The sequence below is a fragment of the Brachycentrus maculatus genome, unplaced genomic scaffold, assembly GCF_059751285.1.
Source record: "Brachycentrus maculatus isolate JH-2025_06_01 unplaced genomic scaffold, ASM5975128v1 h1tg000055l, whole genome shotgun sequence".
NCBI classification, from domain to species: domain Eukaryota; kingdom Metazoa; phylum Arthropoda; class Insecta; order Trichoptera; family Brachycentridae; genus Brachycentrus; species Brachycentrus maculatus.
This window is the reverse complement of record NW_028280809.1, coordinates 1,971,661-1,991,867: the sequence shown is the minus strand read 5'-3', so window position 1 is coordinate 1,991,867 and position 20,207 is coordinate 1,971,661. Positions and strand designations below refer to the sequence as shown.

The window sequence follows — 20,207 nt, the reverse complement described above, 5'->3', positions numbered from 1 at the left end:
GAAAATAACTCCTGTAATTGGAGATAATCCAGATTTTGTGAACAAGTATTTGGACACACTCAAAAAGTTGCACATTATTACTCATAAAATTTCCATATAAAGGTAACTTCAAACATATTCCACATTTCAACTGAGAAAAATCAAGTTTTCGTGTATTTTTCCTTATTGAAAGGTAAATAAATATACTTAAAAACTAACTAACTAACTAACCATCACGCCGCTTCCCCGCAGGGGTAGGCAGAGAGAATAGAGCGCCACACCACTCTGTCCTTGCAAACATTCTTCGCCTCTTCCACGTTCATGCATCTCCTCATACATACCCGCCGATTGTTACGACTCCTAACCTGACCACTTTCAAGTATTTGGCATACCTGATCGTGCCATGTTTTTCTCGGTCTTCCTCTGCTTCTTTTCCTAAATTAATTTTTACTCTGATGTATGGAAGTGAAACATGGAGTTGGCAAAAGAAGGATGAAAGTAGACTGAATGCAGTCGAAATGCGATCTCTCAGAAGAATGTGCGACAAAACGATGTATGATAGATGTGCGAATAGTGAAATAAGGAAGGAATGCAAAGCTGAGATAAGCATTATCGATAAAATTAAGAAAGGTGTGTTGAGATGGTTTGGACATGTGGAACGAATGAGTGAGGAAAGAACGGTAAAACAAATTTATGAGGCGAATGTTAAATATACTTCATTTTATATTAGAGAAAATTTTGATAAATGTTCGCTCACTGAACAAAACGATAAGTCCCTATTAATCAAGAAATCTTCTGAAACTACCAAACAGCTAAATAACCTTGTTTTAGCGAATATTGTCATTAATCAACAAGGGAAAATATAGGGGTAATTAAGTATTGTACCTGCGGAAACGGATTATTAAAAGCAGATTTAAGCTAATACAGATCAAGCGTAAGTAATGATTAAATGATTAATTAAATATCCACCATTAGACACGCTTAGTCGAGTAAATCCGATTAGTGAAGAAATACTACATTTTTTCATTTAAGTTTTACTTAGTATATATCGCGCACTCCTTTCAAGAACGTCATAAATCAAAAATCGTCAATTTTCAGTTGTGCATGTTTTCAGAATGCCCAGAAAATGTACTATATCCCAGCATAAGACGCATATTTTTAACTTAATGTTCACCCGCTACAGGGTAGAAAATGTTATTTTTGATTTTTTAAGAAAAGGTATCGTTTAATTATTTTTTTAAATATACTAAATATTTTTCAAATGGGGAAAAAATCTTCAGGTTTTACCTAAAAAGATCTGTTGCACAGTAAAAAGTTCAATAAGTGACTTGATATTTATTTTTAATACATTGTGTTATATTTTTAAACTTTAAAAACGTTCTCCTGAAAAATCAAGTTTTTTGATTTATGACGTTCTTGAAAGGAGTGAGCGATATGTACCATTATTCCTTCAAATCTATTCCGATACGTTTTTTCTGTACGCATTTCTTACCATTTTCAAACACCGTTTTTGAAATTAATGCGGAATGCATCGAAACACGTGTCACAATACATTTTATTAGATTTAAGTTTTTTTACTGTCATTTCTCAGTGGAACTGCATTTTATAGAATAAAATAACAACTCTTTAGTTTTTTCTTCACAAATTTTATTTGACCAGCGACCGGGTTTCGTCCTAACCGACATCGCCAGTCTGATGATGTCGGTTACGACGAATCCGACGTGAAATTTACATTTATATGGAAAAAACTATATACAATAGTTGCGATTTTCTTCTACAAACGATTTTAGTAAATAGTGGTAATTAGTAAGTAAAGCTTACATTAAAAATGGATGGATTTTTTTTAATTAAAGAGAAATATTTGTGTTTTTATTATTTATAAAAATACTTATTTCATACTGTTTCTGTGAGCCTAAGCGGCTCATTATTAGAAATAGGTATCAAACTGTGGTAGAGTGGGTTCGAACCGAGAAACTCTGACTCAAGAGTCGGCGACACTAACCACGGGACCACAAGCCGACACAATTTACCGCATTTAACCACAAAGTGTCATACGGTGTTTGAAAATGATGCGGAATGCAACGAAACATATCGCTCACTCCTTTCAACAACGTCATATATCAAAAAACTTGATTTTTCAAGAGATCGTTTTTAATATTTAAAAATATAATAAAATGTATTAAAAATAATTATGACGCCACTTATTGAACATGTTACTGTACAACAGATCTTTTTAGGTAAAACTTGAATGTTTTTACTCCACTTGAAAAATATTTAGTATATTTTAAAATATTAATTAAACACTACCTTTTCTTCAAAATGCAAAAACAACACTTTCTTCCCTGTAGCGGGTAAATATTTAGTTAAAAATATGCCACTTTTGCTGGGAAATAGTACATTTTCTGGGCATTTAGAAAATATGTACAACTGAAAATTGACGATATTTGATATATGACGTTGATGAAAGTGGTGAGAGATATGTCACAATAGATTTGAAGAAATAGTGGTTTTTATTAATTAAAACTTTTTTTAAATGGAAAACCTTTACCACAAACAGACTGCCGAATCAATAAAAGAAGAAAAAAATCATTTACCGGGTGGCCAAGAAGAGTGTGTTTTTTTTTTAAATCGGACAATACTCGAGGGAAACCATAAATGTTCGGATGGCGTGAAGAATTCTGCGGCAGGGCTTCCCTGCATCACCTATTACGAGGGGCCACTTACACGCATACTTGACGGCAGTCAGCAAAAACCCGAGCCCTTCCGAAAGTGGCCCTCGGCCCACTTCGGGAATTTGCGGCTCGTGGTACTCGAATTTTTCAATCAAGCCTGTTCGGCTTGTTTTTGCCGGAGTTCATTTTTCGCCCCTATCGGCGGGTCTGAATTGTCGCCGAAATTCCTGTCGCCACTCTATTTAATTAGCTAAGAGAGTTGAACAAAGGCGGAGAACGTGTCCTCTTCATGGTTTTTTATTTTATTATCATTATCAAAATGAACGAACTAAGATTGCCCTTGAATTGGACATTTCTCGGCAAAGTTGTCAAGAGTCAGGCAACCCTGAAATCAACAACATTTTGAGTGTGTCCAAATACTTGTTCACATATCTGTTTTTTTATGAGAAGCATTTGTGTGTTTATTATTTACACAAATATTTAAATTTCATACTATTTCCGTGAGCCTGAGCGGCTGATTATTAGAAATAGGTATCAAATTGTGGTAGATTGGGTTCGAACTCGACACATTATCTCAAATTATAATAGTTATTTTTCATATTAATTTATGACATCTCAACAGAGATGAAGAATGTTATACGCATGTAAAGTGATCACTTAAACTAGCCTATGACGGTCGTACGCCCCGTAAATGCCCAGACTTCCATATTCTTCATCATGTATGTTGAGATGTCAAAAAATACCCTGAAATCTAGACACAATCTCTTTTTTAAATTTTTTTTTTTTTTAACATATTACATACATAAGTCACGTATATAATATTTCCGGTGAATTTCTATTACTCATTTTGGGAAATGGTAATAACAAAACTGAAACACAAATAAGAAATGTTTTGAATATTGAAAGCATTAACTTTGTGGATCATCTTGATAAATTATTTCGAGAAATAAAAATACTTTGTATTCTGATCCACTCACATTTTTATTTTACCAACTAGTTTCGGCAACAACCTGTTGCCCTCTTCAGGGTTACATTTATAACTAAATATATATATAAAAATAAACAGTGAACAAGTTGTTGGGTTTCAAAAGGGTAGGGGTGGGGGTAATGGTGTTTTAAGGAGGGGTGAGAGCAAGGAAGGGGATAACTCTGTTTAGGTTGGGTTTGATTTTATGGGAAAAATGTTAAAAATGGGACTTTGGCTAATGTTTATTTGGTTATTAATTATATTTAATTTTTGTTACCCTTTTGAAACCCAACAACTTGTTCACTGTTTATTTTTATATATATATATATATATTTAGTTATAAATGTAACCCTGAAGAGGGCAACAGGTTGTTGCCGAAACTAGTTGGTAAAATAAAAATGTGAGTGGATCAGAATACAAAGTATTTTTATTTCTCGAAATAATTTACAAATAAGAAAGTTCAAAAATATTAAAAAAATTAAACAACACATGGCAAATTATAAAATATAAAACGATAAACGGGTATAGTAAATAGGTATTTTGGGACATGGGATTAAAGTTAACGAGACTGAAAAACAGACAAGAAAGTAACAAATAAGAAAACACAAGACGAAAAATGTTCAGAAAATAGGCATATAAAAAATATAAGGTACGAAGCATGTTTAAGGAAACAAATGAAAAAATATAACTAATCACTAACACAAATATCTTTCCATAAATTATTTTTTCAGTTCATTCACTTTAGATCCCTTACTGGGTTATATTTATGTCAGGCAGCTGGTTGATTTGGGTATGGCCAATATATTGCAAGGACTTGTTCTCTTATTCTTTTTACTACACGCATAGTATATTAAAAAGCACAACTCACTTTCGTTTGAAAATTCATGAAAAACAGTACATTTCTACAACATTTTGAGTGTGTCCAAATACTTGTTCACAAAATCTGGATTATCTCCAATTACAGGAGTTATTTTCATATTATTTTACATCATTATTATTATTATTTTGCTTCTTTACATCTCACAAATAGACGTCTCCAGTGAAGTTCCAGTGATTCAAGAACAAGGTTTCTAAATTGGTTCATATATATAGAACTTCCAAGAATTCGAGTAGTGTGGTTGTCAATAATGGGTAGAATTGGTGAATGTTACACGTGTGTAAATGATCACTTAAACCAGCCTATGATGGTCGTCAGCCCCGTAAATGCCCAGACTTCCACATTCTTCTTCATCTTTGATGAGATGTCAAAAAATACTATTACATATAATTGAAAGCAACACCCGTTCGTCCTACTTCAGTCAATTTGGCATGAAATCCGCTGCCATTCAATGTCTGTATCAACTTATTAATTTTATCTTCATCTGCGTCGTTTGGAATCAGAACAACAGCAAATCCTCCGCCACCTGCTCCTGTCAGTTTGCAGCTAAACCCAAATTTATTTACATTGTACATTTCTATATCTAATTACTCTTTGGATGGATAACGTAATATTCTAACTAAGAAAGTTTGAACGCTTTTAAACGCCTAAATAAATAATTTAAGCGTTGGGTTTAAAACACTGAAAAACACTCTAAAACCGACGCACTTGAAAATGGAAGCAAATATTTTCCTTTAAAATTTCATCAAATTAAATTTTAACTGTAAACCACAAATTTCGTGCTCAAAATATAAATTATATTGAATTGAAACGTTGGCGTCCCTTAGGGTTACTGGGTACCAGTGGCGGTACTTCCCTAGAAGCCCAAAAGCCCTAACAACTCCAAATAAAAATTACTAAATCTAGACCAAATGATTAAAAATACATAATTTATGTATGGCTGTTTTGAAATTATCACGCGCTTATATGATTATTAAACACTATGCATGCCATTATATGGTGATGATTGATATCTGAGGAAGATATTTTGTTACAGTGAACATTTTCTTTATTGAAAGGTGATGGCTATACCTTACAAAAGTTACATGAATGCATATTTTTATAATGATTACAATACATTGTTTATATTTATAATACTTTCTGGGTGCTTACTATACTGGGAATGATATGAGGTGAAGAAATTATAGGTACATCATGTATTCACGAATGTGAAAAATAATGGGCTTGCCTTACTGGTAAACCCTAGGCACGCCACTGACTGGGTACAAAGGTGAATTCTTGAATTTAAACCGGAATAAATGAAAAGGTTGACAACATTTCGAGTGTGTTCAAATACTTGTTCGCGAATCTGGATAATCTTCGCTTGGGAGTTATTTTATACATTTTTCGACATCTCAGCATAAATGAAGAAGATGTATAACTTTTTGTTAAAATTAAGTTTTACTTAGTAAATACCACTTATCATAAAACATATTGTGACACGTGTTTCATTGCATCCCGCATCATTTTCAAACACCGTTTTTGAAAATGATGCGGAATGCATCGAAACACGTATCACAATAGATTTTTACAAGTGGTTTTAACTCCGAGGCGAATGCAGTTAGAAAAAGAGCAGAGAAAGACCGAGAAAATCTTGACACGTTCAGGTAAATCAAATATTTGAAAGCGGTCAGGTTAGGAGTCGGCGGTTAGGTTAGGTTATTATGATGTGGAATGTATAGAAATACGTGTCTCAATAGATTTTAAGAAATAGTGGTATTTACTAAGTAAAACTTAAATAAAAAATTGATACATTTCACCATAAAGTGACTGCCGAATCAATTAATTAAAAAAGATATACATATTACCCCTAGATATATTGATCAAACTCGTGACGCAATTCATGTGAGTTCACTACCGACATCTAATGTTAGAACAGGGAAAGCTTTATTAAGCAAAGACTCTTTCTATTTGAGCACCGCCTGAAATAATGTAGTAAACTCACATGAACTGTGTAACGAGTTTAATCAATACACCTAGGGGTTCCGAAAATTGAGTAGTGTGGCTGTGAATCATGGGTAGAATTGGTGAATGTTACACGTGTGTAAAGTGATCACTCAAACCAGCTTATGACGGTCGTAAGGCCTGTAAATGCTAAGACTTCCATATTCTTCTTCATCTGAGGTGCTGAGATGTCAAAAATGTAATGAAAAGGTTGTTTGAACATCACTCATTTTAATTGATAATGTGTAGATTACTTACTAACTTAGTTCCACTTCACTGATAAGAAACAGGGTGGCTTGGTAGGTCTCTGCAAAAAAAAGTCAATTATGTTTATGAATGTTTAAATGAATGTATATACTTACATATGTACATATTTATATGTGTATTTATATATATATATATATATATTGTTGACAAATAATTTTTTCAATATATAAAAAAATACAAAGTTAAATTATTATTGAAAATATGATCGAGGTATTATATGACAGTAAGAAGCACTACATCGTAGGTATACTGGCAAAAAACGTAAACCTAAAATCCCAGTTTGAATAATCCCTGTTATTTAAAGCTCTTAAGCCTGAATAAAATACCCGCTTTTACACGTTAAGTTGAATTTACTTTTAAAACCACATACATAAGAATATATGACATTTCAAACTACTTAGTGTATTTTGCCAGTTTATTGAACGTTGATAACTTTATAACATGCTTCATTAAAACAAAATTGCAAATATTCCTCCTTTCAACAACGTCATGTATAAAAAAAACTTGATTTTTCAGGAGATTTTTTTTTTTTTTTTAAATTTATTTACGGTTCACAAACAATGAAAAACATATTACAATAAACGAAATACAGTGCAATACAGATAGTTTTGATGTTTTTCATCAATTACATGGGAACACAACAAGCTTACAGAAACAATAAAGGTGCAGGTTAAACACATATATAAACAATAGTAATTTGGTGGTAAAAAAAAAAGGTAGTAACAATTAAAAGTAATGAAGTAAGAAAAATAAAAATAAAAATTAGAAGTAAAAATAAAAAGATCGTTTTTAAAGTTGAAGAATAAAATGAAATGTATTCCAAATAAATATCAAGCCACTTATTAAACTTTTTACTGTGCAACAGATCTTTTTAGGTAAAACCTGAATGTTTTTTCACCATTTGCAAAATATTTAGTATATTTTTTAAAAAAAAATCAATTTTTAAGTGTGCTGAAATCGATTAAAATAATACAAAGTCGTTTTAATCTTTATCGTGGAGGAAGAATACAAGTATACGTACATATCGCTCACTCCTTCCAAGAACGTCATGAATAAAAAAACTTGATTTTTCAGGAGAACGTTTTTAAAGTTTAAAAATATAGCACAATTTATTAAAAATAAATATCAAGCCACTTATTGAACTTTTTACTGTGCAACAGATCTTTTTTGGTAAAACCTGAAGGTTTTTTATCCATTTGAAAAACATTTAGTGCATATATTAAAAAAATAATTAAACAATACCTTTTCTTCAAAATGCAAAAACAGAACTTTCTGCCCTGTAGCGGGTAAATATTATATAAAAAATATGCCGCTTTTCTGGGATATAGTACATTTTCTGGGCACTCCGAAAACATGCACAACTGAAAATTGACGATTTTTTTATATATGACGTTGTTGAAAGGAGTGAGCGATGTATACTCTATTGCCTTGTTCCGCAAAGCGTGTGCCGCGGCACACTGGTGTACCGTAGTGACTAGTTGGTGTGCCGCGGAAAAAGTCTAGATTTTTGAAGATAACATCCTTATACACAATTTGTCCAAATTTTGATCACCTACCCTCAGTTAAACAGGCTCACATTTCGCATTAAACATAATATGTTTTATATATTTTCGCCTTATATTAATTTCTATAATAAATCAATATTAAATAAACTTTGTTTTTTCTTTGGTGTACCTCAAAAATTTATTGATTTGGCAGGTGCACCTTGAACAGAAAAAGTTTGCGGAACACTGCTCTATTGGATAGCCAGCTGTCGTGATTGGATATCGATTAAAAGCTAAGCAGCACTGTCAGACGATGATATCGAGTTTCTGCGAAACCGTATACGAGTAATGTCTTCGGCTTTATACCTTGTGAAGGATTTGCGTGCATATTCTGTAATAATGCTTATAGAATCAACGTCAACGTATATAATTACTAGTACTTTAATGATTACTTTAAATACATTTTTTTAAATTAAAATAAAATAATATGGTTAACCCCCCTATAACGTTGATATACGTACAACGTTATCGGAGGAAACGTTATATGGGGTAAATGTTTTGAGATTGTATTTGAATTTAATAATGACCCATTTCAGTCATTTCAGCTATTTTAATGTGATTGATTATAATCCAGAATTCGGACCTAAAATACTAATTTAAGAGTTTATGTTTAATAAAAAACTTCTTTACATCTCACCAATAGATGTCTCTAGTGAAGTTCTAGTGATACAAGAACAAGGTTTCTAAAATGGTTCATATATATAGAACTTCCAAGAATTTGAGTAGTGTGGTTGTCAATAATGGGTAGAATTGGTGAATGTTACACGTGTGTAAAGTGATCACTTAAACCAGCCTATGACGGTCGTCAGCCCCGTAAATGCCCAGACTTCCATATTCTTCTTCATCTTTGATGAGATTTAAAAAAAAAAAAATTATATTGGTTTAACACAGGATTGGTTACGTTTTGATAACTGTATTTTCAAAACGTAACCAATCCTGTATTAAACCAATTTACAGATTTGCATTTAAAGGAGTTTTTGTGCAATGTTGGAAATGTAACTTTTTGGTGAGGACCTCCACAAATATAACCTGGAGAATTTTGTAGCGGTGGAACGAAGCGAAGAAAGTTGAAACAAGGTAATGTAATAGCGAAACAAGAATCCCACGTTAACCTTGTTAAACGACAAAGTACAAGCTTTTTTGCCACTGGCTTAACGAGTACAACAAAATGCGAACCTATTTGCAGGCGCCTCATTATAAAGACTTGCTGTTTCTGAGAAAAATGAACGGCAGTAACGTTAAGGGTTAATAAAAACCGTCATATTAATAATCAGAATGAAAACGACTCTGACATTCATTGTTTGAAGAATAAATCACACTGTTTTATTAATAGAATAAAATAAATAAATCGTTTCTGATACTACTGATAATTTATTTTCTTTGAATCCGGGCAACATTTAACGAAATTGAATTTTTTGCTAAAAACACCGTTTTTGGATCAATTTATGATTTTGAAAAGAAAATACTTATTAAAAGATCAGAAGTTTAAAAGATATTTTTTCAACATATGTGAGTCCACAACATTTTTTTGTGAGTACACTTTTACTAGAATCTAATCGCTCTCGGGGCTCAAAGCCAGTCAAATGAAGAAAAAACATGTACTCGTAGTTTGTTCAACAAATATTTTATTTGACCAGTGACAGCATTTCATCGTTACAGACATCATCAGACTGGTGGGAGGCTAGTCTTGGATTCCTACCAGTCTGATGATGTCGGTAACTACGAAACCCGAAAAAGTATAGAAAATATATTTTTAGATTGTGTTTTCAAGACGAAATAAACCTTAAATAAAATTACAAATTTAAAAAAAAAAATATCAATCGTACCAACTATTACCAATAGTTTTTACTAATACAAAAAAATTTGGTATGTATAAAATACAAGATAGTTTATACAAATATATGTATATATATATATATATATATATATATATATATATATATATATATATATATATATATATATATATATATATATAAATATACATATATATATATATATATATATATATATATATATATATATGTGTGTGTGTGTGTTTATTATATGAATCATACAAAGCTTAGGCCAAAGCAAGCCCACGGAATCCCTCGATAGGGACCAGGATTATGGAGTTCATGGAACTTAAAACCTACAAGAGCCGGCATCGGCAGGTTTTCCTTTATCACTAGTAGTTCGACCTTCAGCAATCCTGTAAGGGTCATACATATTTAATATACGATAGTGAAGTAAACGACCGACTGTTAGTTATGCTCGACCGTTGATGTAACCGGTAGCGAAAATAACCGATTTATTAGTTTATAATTCGGTCAGGTCAGGTAAAATCAGTATGAGAATTCGAAAAATTTCATATTAAAAACGTCGTCAGAAGGAAACAACATCTGTTTCCCATAAATACATAGGGAATAATGCAATCATAAAAAAAGCTCTTAAAAAAATATAACTAAACCATTTGAGTATAAGTGGTCATTAAAAAGCTTGTGTAAAAAAACTTTAAATATTGTGAAACTAATTTACAGCATAATAAAAAAAATACCAGTTGTTTGTGGCATATATCACTCAATTTCGGGTACTTTGCCAAAAAAAATACATAGGAAAAAAATACTGAGTTATCTTATTTCAGTCGAACGAAGTGAATATTCAGATTTTACTATTTTTATGAATTATATTTTTAGCCGAATAATGTTTATTTCAGTATAATGTATTTATTGATATAAAATAATTTTGAAATATGTTTTGTATATTGAAAGCATTGAAAACATTGTGGTATGGTAATATAAAACTCTTATCATTCATCCTTCACTTTGTGTAATACCACTTATTTGTACCACTCTGTGGTATTACACAAAATTAAAGATGAATGATAAGGAGAGTGTTACATTTTTGTAAACCTTGTTTTAAAAAAAAATACTTAAACGGAAATTCATTTCATTTCATTTCAAACCCTTATCCGCACCCCAATGATGCATAGGGTACTGCATCATATAAACGCAGTGTTATCTTGATCGTTAACACATGAAGGAAAGGTGATCAGCCCTCCGCTTCAGGTACCAGTAGGTAACATGGAATAAATATTAGAGTGAAAAAATCACTTGTATTTATTTGACCCCCCTGGGAATCGAACCCGGGACCTCCAGAACGGTGGCCGAGTGTGCTGACCATTACACTACGGAGGCGGACAAAAATGGAAATTACATAGTCAAAACACAAATAGGATCATTATTAGATGTAGGTTCAAACATAATGAATACGATGACGTAATAACAACTTAATTTATAACAACTGTGTAATTTCAATGACTAATAATTCTCAAAAAAAAATATAAAAAACATTCGCATCACTGATTTACCATCACTCAAGACCGCTCCCAAGCTTTGTTTAATGCGTATTTCAATTCCTTGAATTTATTGAGAGATTACCTTCCTTTTTACCGTTTTTTATCAAAACTTGTGGTTGCGGTTTACCCAGTAAAGATAAAACACATCCATATATTTTGTGTCTCTTTCACGCTTGATTATTTCCGCAATTGCGTATGAAACAAGAGTAAAATTATATTTCTTTAATAGAAAAACAACCGCTCTTGGAAATTCGGTGCTTTACTGGAAACTGATCCAACAATCTAATAATCTTTTATTTTTTTACTTGTAAATTATAATTCATTTCATATATTATTTAGACAACATTATATTCTGATAATATTTAACAAATATTAAAAACTAACTAACTAACCATCGCGCCGCTTCTCCGCAGGGGTAGGCAGAGAGAATGGAACCCCACGCTAATTTGTCATTGCACACAATATTCGCCTCTTCCACATTCATATATCTTCTCATACGCACACGTCGAGTATTCTGACTAATGACCTGACCACTTTCAAGTTTTTAAAATACTGAAAAAAAATAAAGGTACGTATTTAAATGTACATTTAAAGAGGCGATATTGCAAAAGCCGCAAATGACTAACAAAAAAATAAATTTGTATTGACAATAATAATTTTAAATATTTTTTTTGGTATTGTATCCAAAATAAAAACAAAATTGTTGAATCGAATTCCACTTTTATTTTAATATGTACAATGATATATAATGTGACGCGTTTCGTCTTCTCATGGCATTATTAAGACGACTTAAATATAGTGTGTAAAGGTATTCATTCATAATGAATACCAATATACACCTTGATATAATAATATTAAATAAAAGCAATTATTATTACCACTTTTTTATATTAACATAAATTGTATACATTTATTTAAATGACATATTATTTTTTGACATCTCATCAAAGATGAAGAAGAATATGGAAGTCTGGGCATTTACGGGGCTGACGACCATCATCGGCTGGTTTAAGTGGCCACTTTACACACGTATACACTTTACATCTCACCAATAGATGTCTGTAGTGAGGTTCTAGTGATTCAAGAACAAGGTTTCTAAATGGGTTCATATATATAGAACTTCCAAGAATTTGAGTAGTGTGGTTGTCAATAATGGGTAGAACTGGTGAATGTTACACGTGTGTAAAGTGGCCACTTAAACCAGCCGATGACGGTCGTCAGCCCCGTAAATGCCCAGACTTCCATATTCTTCTTCATCTTTGATGAGATGTCAAAAAATAATATGAAAATAACTCCTGTAATTGGAGATAATCCAGATTTTGTGAACAAGTATTTGGACACACTCAAAATGTTGTATTTAAATGACAATTTTAAACATATTTAAAACAATTTTTTTTTTGCAGAGACCCACCAAGCCACCTAGTGTGTCTTGCCAGTTCTTTTTTTTAATACATTTTATTGTTTTTCACTATTTAACCTAATATACAAACAAAAAAGACATTTTACAAATATTTAAGTCAGTTTGATAATGTCTTGATAATACGAAACCCGTCACAGTATATATCATTGTATATTTTGAAATGAAAGTGGAATTCGATCCAATAATTTAGTTTTAATTAATGTTTTACTTAGTAAATACCACTATTATTTAAAATCTACAGTGACACGTGTTTCGATGCATTCCACATCATTTCCGCATATACGGTGTTTGAAAATGATGCGGAATTCATCGAACCACGTGTCACAGTAGATTTTAAGAAATGGTAGTTTTTACTAAGTAAAACATGATTTAAAAATGGATAGATTTTACCACAAAGCGACTGCCGAATCAATTAATGTAATTTTGTTTTATTTTGGATACATTACCAAAAAATTTAAAACGGTATTCTGCCAACTACACTAACAATAAAATAAATTAATGTCAGTAATTGTAAATAAATAATAATGGATTGGCATATTTGCTGATCGATGTTCTGTATGAAATTATTTTTGTTAAAGTGAAGCACAAATAGTCCTTGAGCTTATAAGCTTAATAATAAAAATGAAAATGGTATTTTCTGGCGTTTCTCATGTGTGTGATTATAATCCAGGATTCGGATCTCACATACTAATATAAGAGTTTCTGCTTAATAAAAAGCTTCTTTACATCTCACCAATAGATGTCTCTAGTGAAGTTCTAGTGATTCAAGAACAAGGTTTCTAAATTGGTTCATATATATGAAACTTCCAAGAATTTGAGTAGTGTGGTTGTCAATAATGGGTAGAATTGGTAAATGTTACACGTGTGTAAAGTGATCACTTAAACCAGCCTGTGACGGTCGTCAGCCCCGTAAATGCCCAGACTTCCATATTCTTCTTCATCTTTGATGAGATGTCAAAAAATAATACAAATAGTCCTGTTTTTTATACTGCACAAAAAATGACGTTGATAGGTTCATCTGCCTTGATCATTCGCGCATGACTAATAAACTGCAAAGGTCAACGGTTTATGGTTCATCTGTTACAGTACACGGCGCTAGTTTGCCCACTGCTGATAGAGTTGTTAACCTCTGGCCTCAGAGGGCGAAAGGTTAGGAATTGAAACTCAAATCAAAACGACCACGGTCATAAATCATAATTCAGCAGGGGTGTGCAAATATATTCCTAGGACGGCGCTACCGAACTAGGTATTTTTTCCTTCTATTTTCTCCGAGACCAAATAAGATTTAGAAATAGCCGTTTATAAATCAACATAATGGTAACGGTTGCAGATGTATTTTCATAAATCTGAAAGAAAATTGATGTTATTAATCTTATGAAATTTATTAGTTTTTATTATTGAAATGCGAAAAGAGAGTCAACGGACGCAAAATACATTTAAGAACTTTATTTTATTTTGACGACACTTACGCATATATTTATTTATTTATTTGTTCGAGAATTGTACAGCTTTACATTTTAAAAAATATGTAGTTACATTAACAATAATAAACATTACATTACATAAACAAAAATAGTTACATTCACAATAAGAAAGCCAATTCAACAATTCCACATTTATGATTAGTAAAAACATCATTCGGAAATAGACAGAAAACGGGATGTTTTTTGTCGCCTATTTTGTAAATAAAAAAAATTTCAAAAATATTTACCATTTTAAAAATTAAAGGAATGAATAATCATTTTTTTATATTTTTTTTACAAATTTTCGGCAAAAAACATTTGAAAAAAAAGTATACATCATTCTTAGGGCCCAGTATCGTTAAGTCGCAACTTAATTTTCTCTAAATCCAGGTAACATTTTACGTAATAGATTTATTTCTTACAACAGCGTTTTTCCATTGAAAAATAAGTTATAAATATAAAAAATTAAAATAAATTTTCTTCGAAATAATTAAATGGTTTTGAAAAGAAAAGAGTTTTTCAAAAGCGAGAAATTTAAATAAATTATTTTAAAAAAAATATATATATACTTATATATATATTCTAAAAAACAAAAAAAATCCGAAATAAGTTCTTTAAAAAAATCGGTTGTGAACAGACGTGCGACTTTACCGGTGGTCTCCGGTGGAATAAATTGTTTGCAATTATCCCCTTAATTACGATAAATTGACTATCGAAGAATGACGATGTAAGACATTCACTCGCCTCGCCTTGATTACTCATAATATGCAACATCATCTAATCGCGTAAAAAGTTTGTATTTTGCAGAAGTAAATCAAGATCAATACAAAGCTGGGCAGGAAAGCAAACCCAATTTCCGAATGGGTGGTAAAAACCGACAATTGTATAACTTTCCAGAAACTTCAAATGGCTTTGGTGTAAGTTCTCAAAATGTTGCTTTCACCCTTTCCCCAATACTATGTAGCTTTTTAAGTGAACTGGTAAAAATAATTAGGAAATGCATAAATATCTTTTTTAGACCAAGAAACATTTTAGGTATTGAAAACTTGAAAAGAATGCACAGTGCCATTGTTCACTCTCTAATACAGTTTGGCATTTTTGGATGGAAGAACATACAACAACGCTTTGTATCCTATAAAAATAATTCAGAGGACAATCATTAAAAAAAACATTTCAAAAAAACTTTTTAAAAAGCTTATCCAACAAAATCAATATTTTCAACATTCGAATTCCTTAACCAAAATCACTCGTAAACAACTAGAGGCTTTTAAAAAAAGTCCATAATGTAAAAACCATTTAAAAAAAACAGCAATTCTTCAACTATTAAAGGGGGATAAATATTTGAATCTAAAGAAAAGTTCTTCTTTGAGATTCCAAAACGATTTTACAATAGCAAAATGGAATAACAAACAAATCCAACAGAAATTTGGGAACCATATATTTAAACAACCTTCCTACAGATTTAAAAAATAAAAGATATTTAATAAAAATAAAAATAAATGCCTTTTTTACATGTTAATCGGAACATGATAAAAATAAAATTAAAAAAATACACACACACATACAAAATAAGTAATACAAAAAAAACAATTAAATCATTCATAAGGATAAACAATAAACAATGGGTGTAAGTCCCTCTCCAATCATAAGAGCTTAGTCCCTTTTTTGTAGAGGAACAGAGTAACTAGTATTAAGATATGTTACAAGTAGAAATGTCTAGCAAATTAATTAAATGATAACATTTTATGCAACTATTTAAAATAAATTAAATTAAAATAAAATAGTATATATAGCTGTAGATTTTACGTACATACTGAAGCTACTTATCATTTTTGTATTAATTGCATATCACGGTTTGGCTTCGTCGTTCACACACTGTTTCGCTGTCCGACAAAATGATTGCATGGTCCAGCTTGAGCCAGCCGCACAGAAAAAAACTGTAGATTCTGTTTTAGGTGCGATGATTGTTATACGGCGAAAAAACCGGTTTTGTTCGTCCGGCTGTAACGTAAACGTAGTTCGTGTGTATACTGATAGTAAGACATGACGTATCCGTAGTAGAGAAACTAGTTCACTATTCACTTTCACTGCATCCAGTGGCGTAACATGGTAATACTGTAAGGTCAAACATAGGCATGGGCGTCAAAGAAATTTGAGAAAAATGTAGATGTATTGATTTAAAGATGTCTAAGTCAAATTCATAAGAAACTGTCCAAAAAAATGGAAGGATAGATAAGAGGCGTATATCCAGCAGTGGACGACAGAATGCTAAAGAAGAAGAAGAAAAACCATATTTACAGATCGCGGTATTTTTAAGTTATTTTTTATATACATTTAAGAGGTTTTACCCACCACACCATAATTTTTTTATTTTTACAATCCAAAAATTTATTGATGCATTCATAATAAAACATTTTGTATGTAATAAGATATACACATTGCCAATAAAAGGCAATTAATTTTTTTTTAAAGAGTTACTTATACGTAGTTTTAAGTTTATATTATTGTATGAATCTTAATTCATTGAGAGCTTAACAGATAAATGCAGAACTTGAAAAATCAGACAAAAAACAATTTAAAAACAAATAAGCAAGCCCATGTTTAGTAATTCAAAGCCTAATGAAGGAACAAACCCCTTCCCTAATTCTGTGACTCTAGGGATTGGTTTCTGGACAAGGAAGGACTTAATTGTGTGAAGAAAGTAATATATTTTACGATTTATCTCTGCTTTAGCAAGATTCATTAAGTCATTAAACTAAGGGGGCATTTTATTCCATTTTACGTAAATACCAAAGGGAGAAATTTTTTATTTATATATATATATATATTTTTTTTTATTTTAGGTGCATAGATACATTTTTTATATATTTATTATAGGTATGTATTATGGCTCTTTAGGCATAGCCTGTGTTGAGCCGAAATACTTACATTTAAATACAATATAGAGTTTACAATATAGTTAATACTACATAGGGTTATTTTTTTTAATTACTAGATTTTATACATTACAAAATATAATACAATGAAAATGTAATACAATAAAATAATAAAAGGTATATAATCCGATAATAGCAAAAAATAATGTTTTGAATTTGTTAATTATGATTTATGGCTTTAAAAATAAAATAAAATAAAAATATTAATAATTAGGTTAGGTTAGGTTAGGATTGGTGATAAATAAAACTACAAAAACTTTTTTTTCAAGTCAAATTTTAGCAGAAAATTCAATGCCTCTTTCATCGTAAACAAATTTCGATTCTGCTATTCTAAAATAACCTGAGGTCACATTTAAGCAGAAAATTAAATGCCTCACATCATCACAACAGAATATGAAATGATGACGTCACTAAATAAATACAACGTACATAGCATTGCTCAAATACAAACGATCATGTCACCTTGACTTTCATAATCGAATTTCACGAAAATATTTTTCAAAGTAAAAATTCACATATGAATTTGAGAAATAGTGACAAATTAAGAGACACCATTGATAAAAAAAACAAAGTCAAGCTTAATGGGTCACAAACAAGAACAAATAATGTATGCGAATGTATTTCAGATAAACCGGTTTCCAACGAAATGGAAACCTACTATGTAACAGTGAATTTTAAAATAAATTATGTATAGTAGAAATATCGCAGGAATTTTAAATAACAGGAATTTTAAATTATTAAAATTGAAAATGTATTTAAGGATAGATTTTTAAAAAATATTGTATGATAGATGTTCGAATCATGATAAGGAAAGAATACAATATTTGTTTGATTATTAATTTGATTGTATGATAGATTCTCGATAAAATTAAGAAAAGTGTGTTAAGACGGTTTCGGCATGTAAATCGAATGAGTGGAAAAAGGATATTAAAACGTATTTATGAGGCGAATGTAATTGGTAATAAAAGCAGAGGAAGACCGAGAAAAACTCGGCATTATAAAGCATTTAAAATACTTTAAGTGGTAAGGTCAGGAGTCGGGACAATCGGCGTGTATGTATGAATGTGAAATATTCTAATATTGCGTGCAAAGACAGATTGCTGTGGCGTTCTATTCTCTCTGCCTACCCCTGCGAGAAAGCGTCGTGGTGGTTAGCTAGTAAGTTAGTTTAAATTTATTTTAAATCGCTAAATTTTGTGTTTTTATTTCTGATACTTCAAAATCACAATTGAAATTCTTGTATTTCATTCATTGATTCGGCAGTTACTTTGTGGTACAATCTATCCATTTTTTAATTGAAGTATGACTTAGTAAATACCACTTTTTAAGTGATATTTACAAAAGTGGTAATTACTAAGCAGTACATTAATTAAGAAATTCTTGTAAATAGAGTTGTAGAATTTGAGAATCCCGAGTAAATTAAAGTTGACTCGATATAAAGTGAGAAAGAGAGAGTGGAGAGTACAATTCGACATACGTAGTGGTACAATACCACTCTACTCGTACAACTTTACATTACCCGCTCCTATGTACTCTGCATTCTTATCCTACTTACGCCGATTACCTTATGCTAAATACTAACGGGATAATACTCAAATACAAGTAATAATACTCTCAAATTAGAATTTTTAAGTTACTAATGTAAAGTAATAACATAATCCATGTTTTAAGTACTAACGTCGTGATTTTCTATTTTATAACCTAAAAAACAAATTTATGAGTCGAATGTATGTACAATTCAGATTGAAAAACAATCTATTATTGAACATCAATACAATTATTTTATTTATTGTTCCGGCGTTCACTTTGTGGTAAGACATGATTATGTATATTATTTTTTGACATCTCAAGATAGATGAAGAAGAATATGGAAATCTGGGCATTTACGGGGCTTAAAACCGTCATAGGCTGGTGTAAGTGATCAATTTACACACGTGTGATATTCACCAATTGTAACCACGATTGACAAGCACATAACTCAAATTCTTGGAACTTCTAAATATATTGATCAAATCCGAAACATAGTACTTGAATTCATTAGAGCTTCACCAGAGACATGTATGGTGAGATTGAAATGAATCAATCTCACCAAAAAAGAAGACATGATTAAATTATAAATAAAATATATTTTAACGACTGGTTTCAGAAGCTACAGATGCTGCCATCTACTGGTTTGAATAAAAACTCAATCAAAGTTCATATTCAAACCCGTAGATTGAAGTATCTGTAGCTTTCGAAACTAGTCGTTAAAATATAATATTCAAGTGGACAAAAACAAGTGTTTTATTTATAAGTTAATCGATACAACTAGATATAAGGTAACAAAAGTGGAATACCGCTCGTATCTTCAGGCGAAGGAAAGTTTTCCCATCTCGGTAGATAAATAAAGGCGAAGTGCATTAAACCCATCATTATTTCAATTTTATTATACCTAAACAGAGCAAATGCTTTTCCCCGTAAATGTGAAAGCGCCCGTATTTATTGGCATTATATTGTTCGACGTAAAAAGTGTAGCGGACTCTAATAATTGTTGTTTGATACGTAGACGTTTGCGGTCTGGATAGAATATTTATGTTTGATAAATGTTGGGTCCATCGGAGCGTATTAATGGCGGCGATCTAGCCGAGTGGTTTATGGAAGGAACTGCGCAAAAAGCCATCCTTAAAACCTGAACGAAGAACTACTGCCAATAAAGGAAAAGGCCGAGTTAACGATGTCCTGTTTTATTAACACGTACGAATAAGTCAGCATTCCCTTCAAGT

At 31.2% G+C, this 20,207-nt stretch overlaps 1 protein-coding gene across 3 annotated transcripts in view; it reads right to left on the bottom strand.

The window, feature by feature from the left end:
• The window catches only part of LOC148311880 (hexosaminidase D-like), a 122,813-nt gene that overhangs the window by 87,587 nt on the left and 15,019 nt on the right, over window positions 1-20,207 (bottom strand). Inside the window, exon 2 of one of the 3 annotated variants that reach the window (XM_088278104.1) lies at window positions 6,737-6,785. The exons of 1 other annotated variant lie outside the window; for it this stretch is intronic. The gene's annotated coding sequence lies outside the window, so the exon portion shown is untranslated. The remainder of the gene's footprint in view (window positions 1-6,736; window positions 6,786-20,207) is intronic. One more of the 3 variants, XM_088278105.1, reaches the window with a different exon arrangement.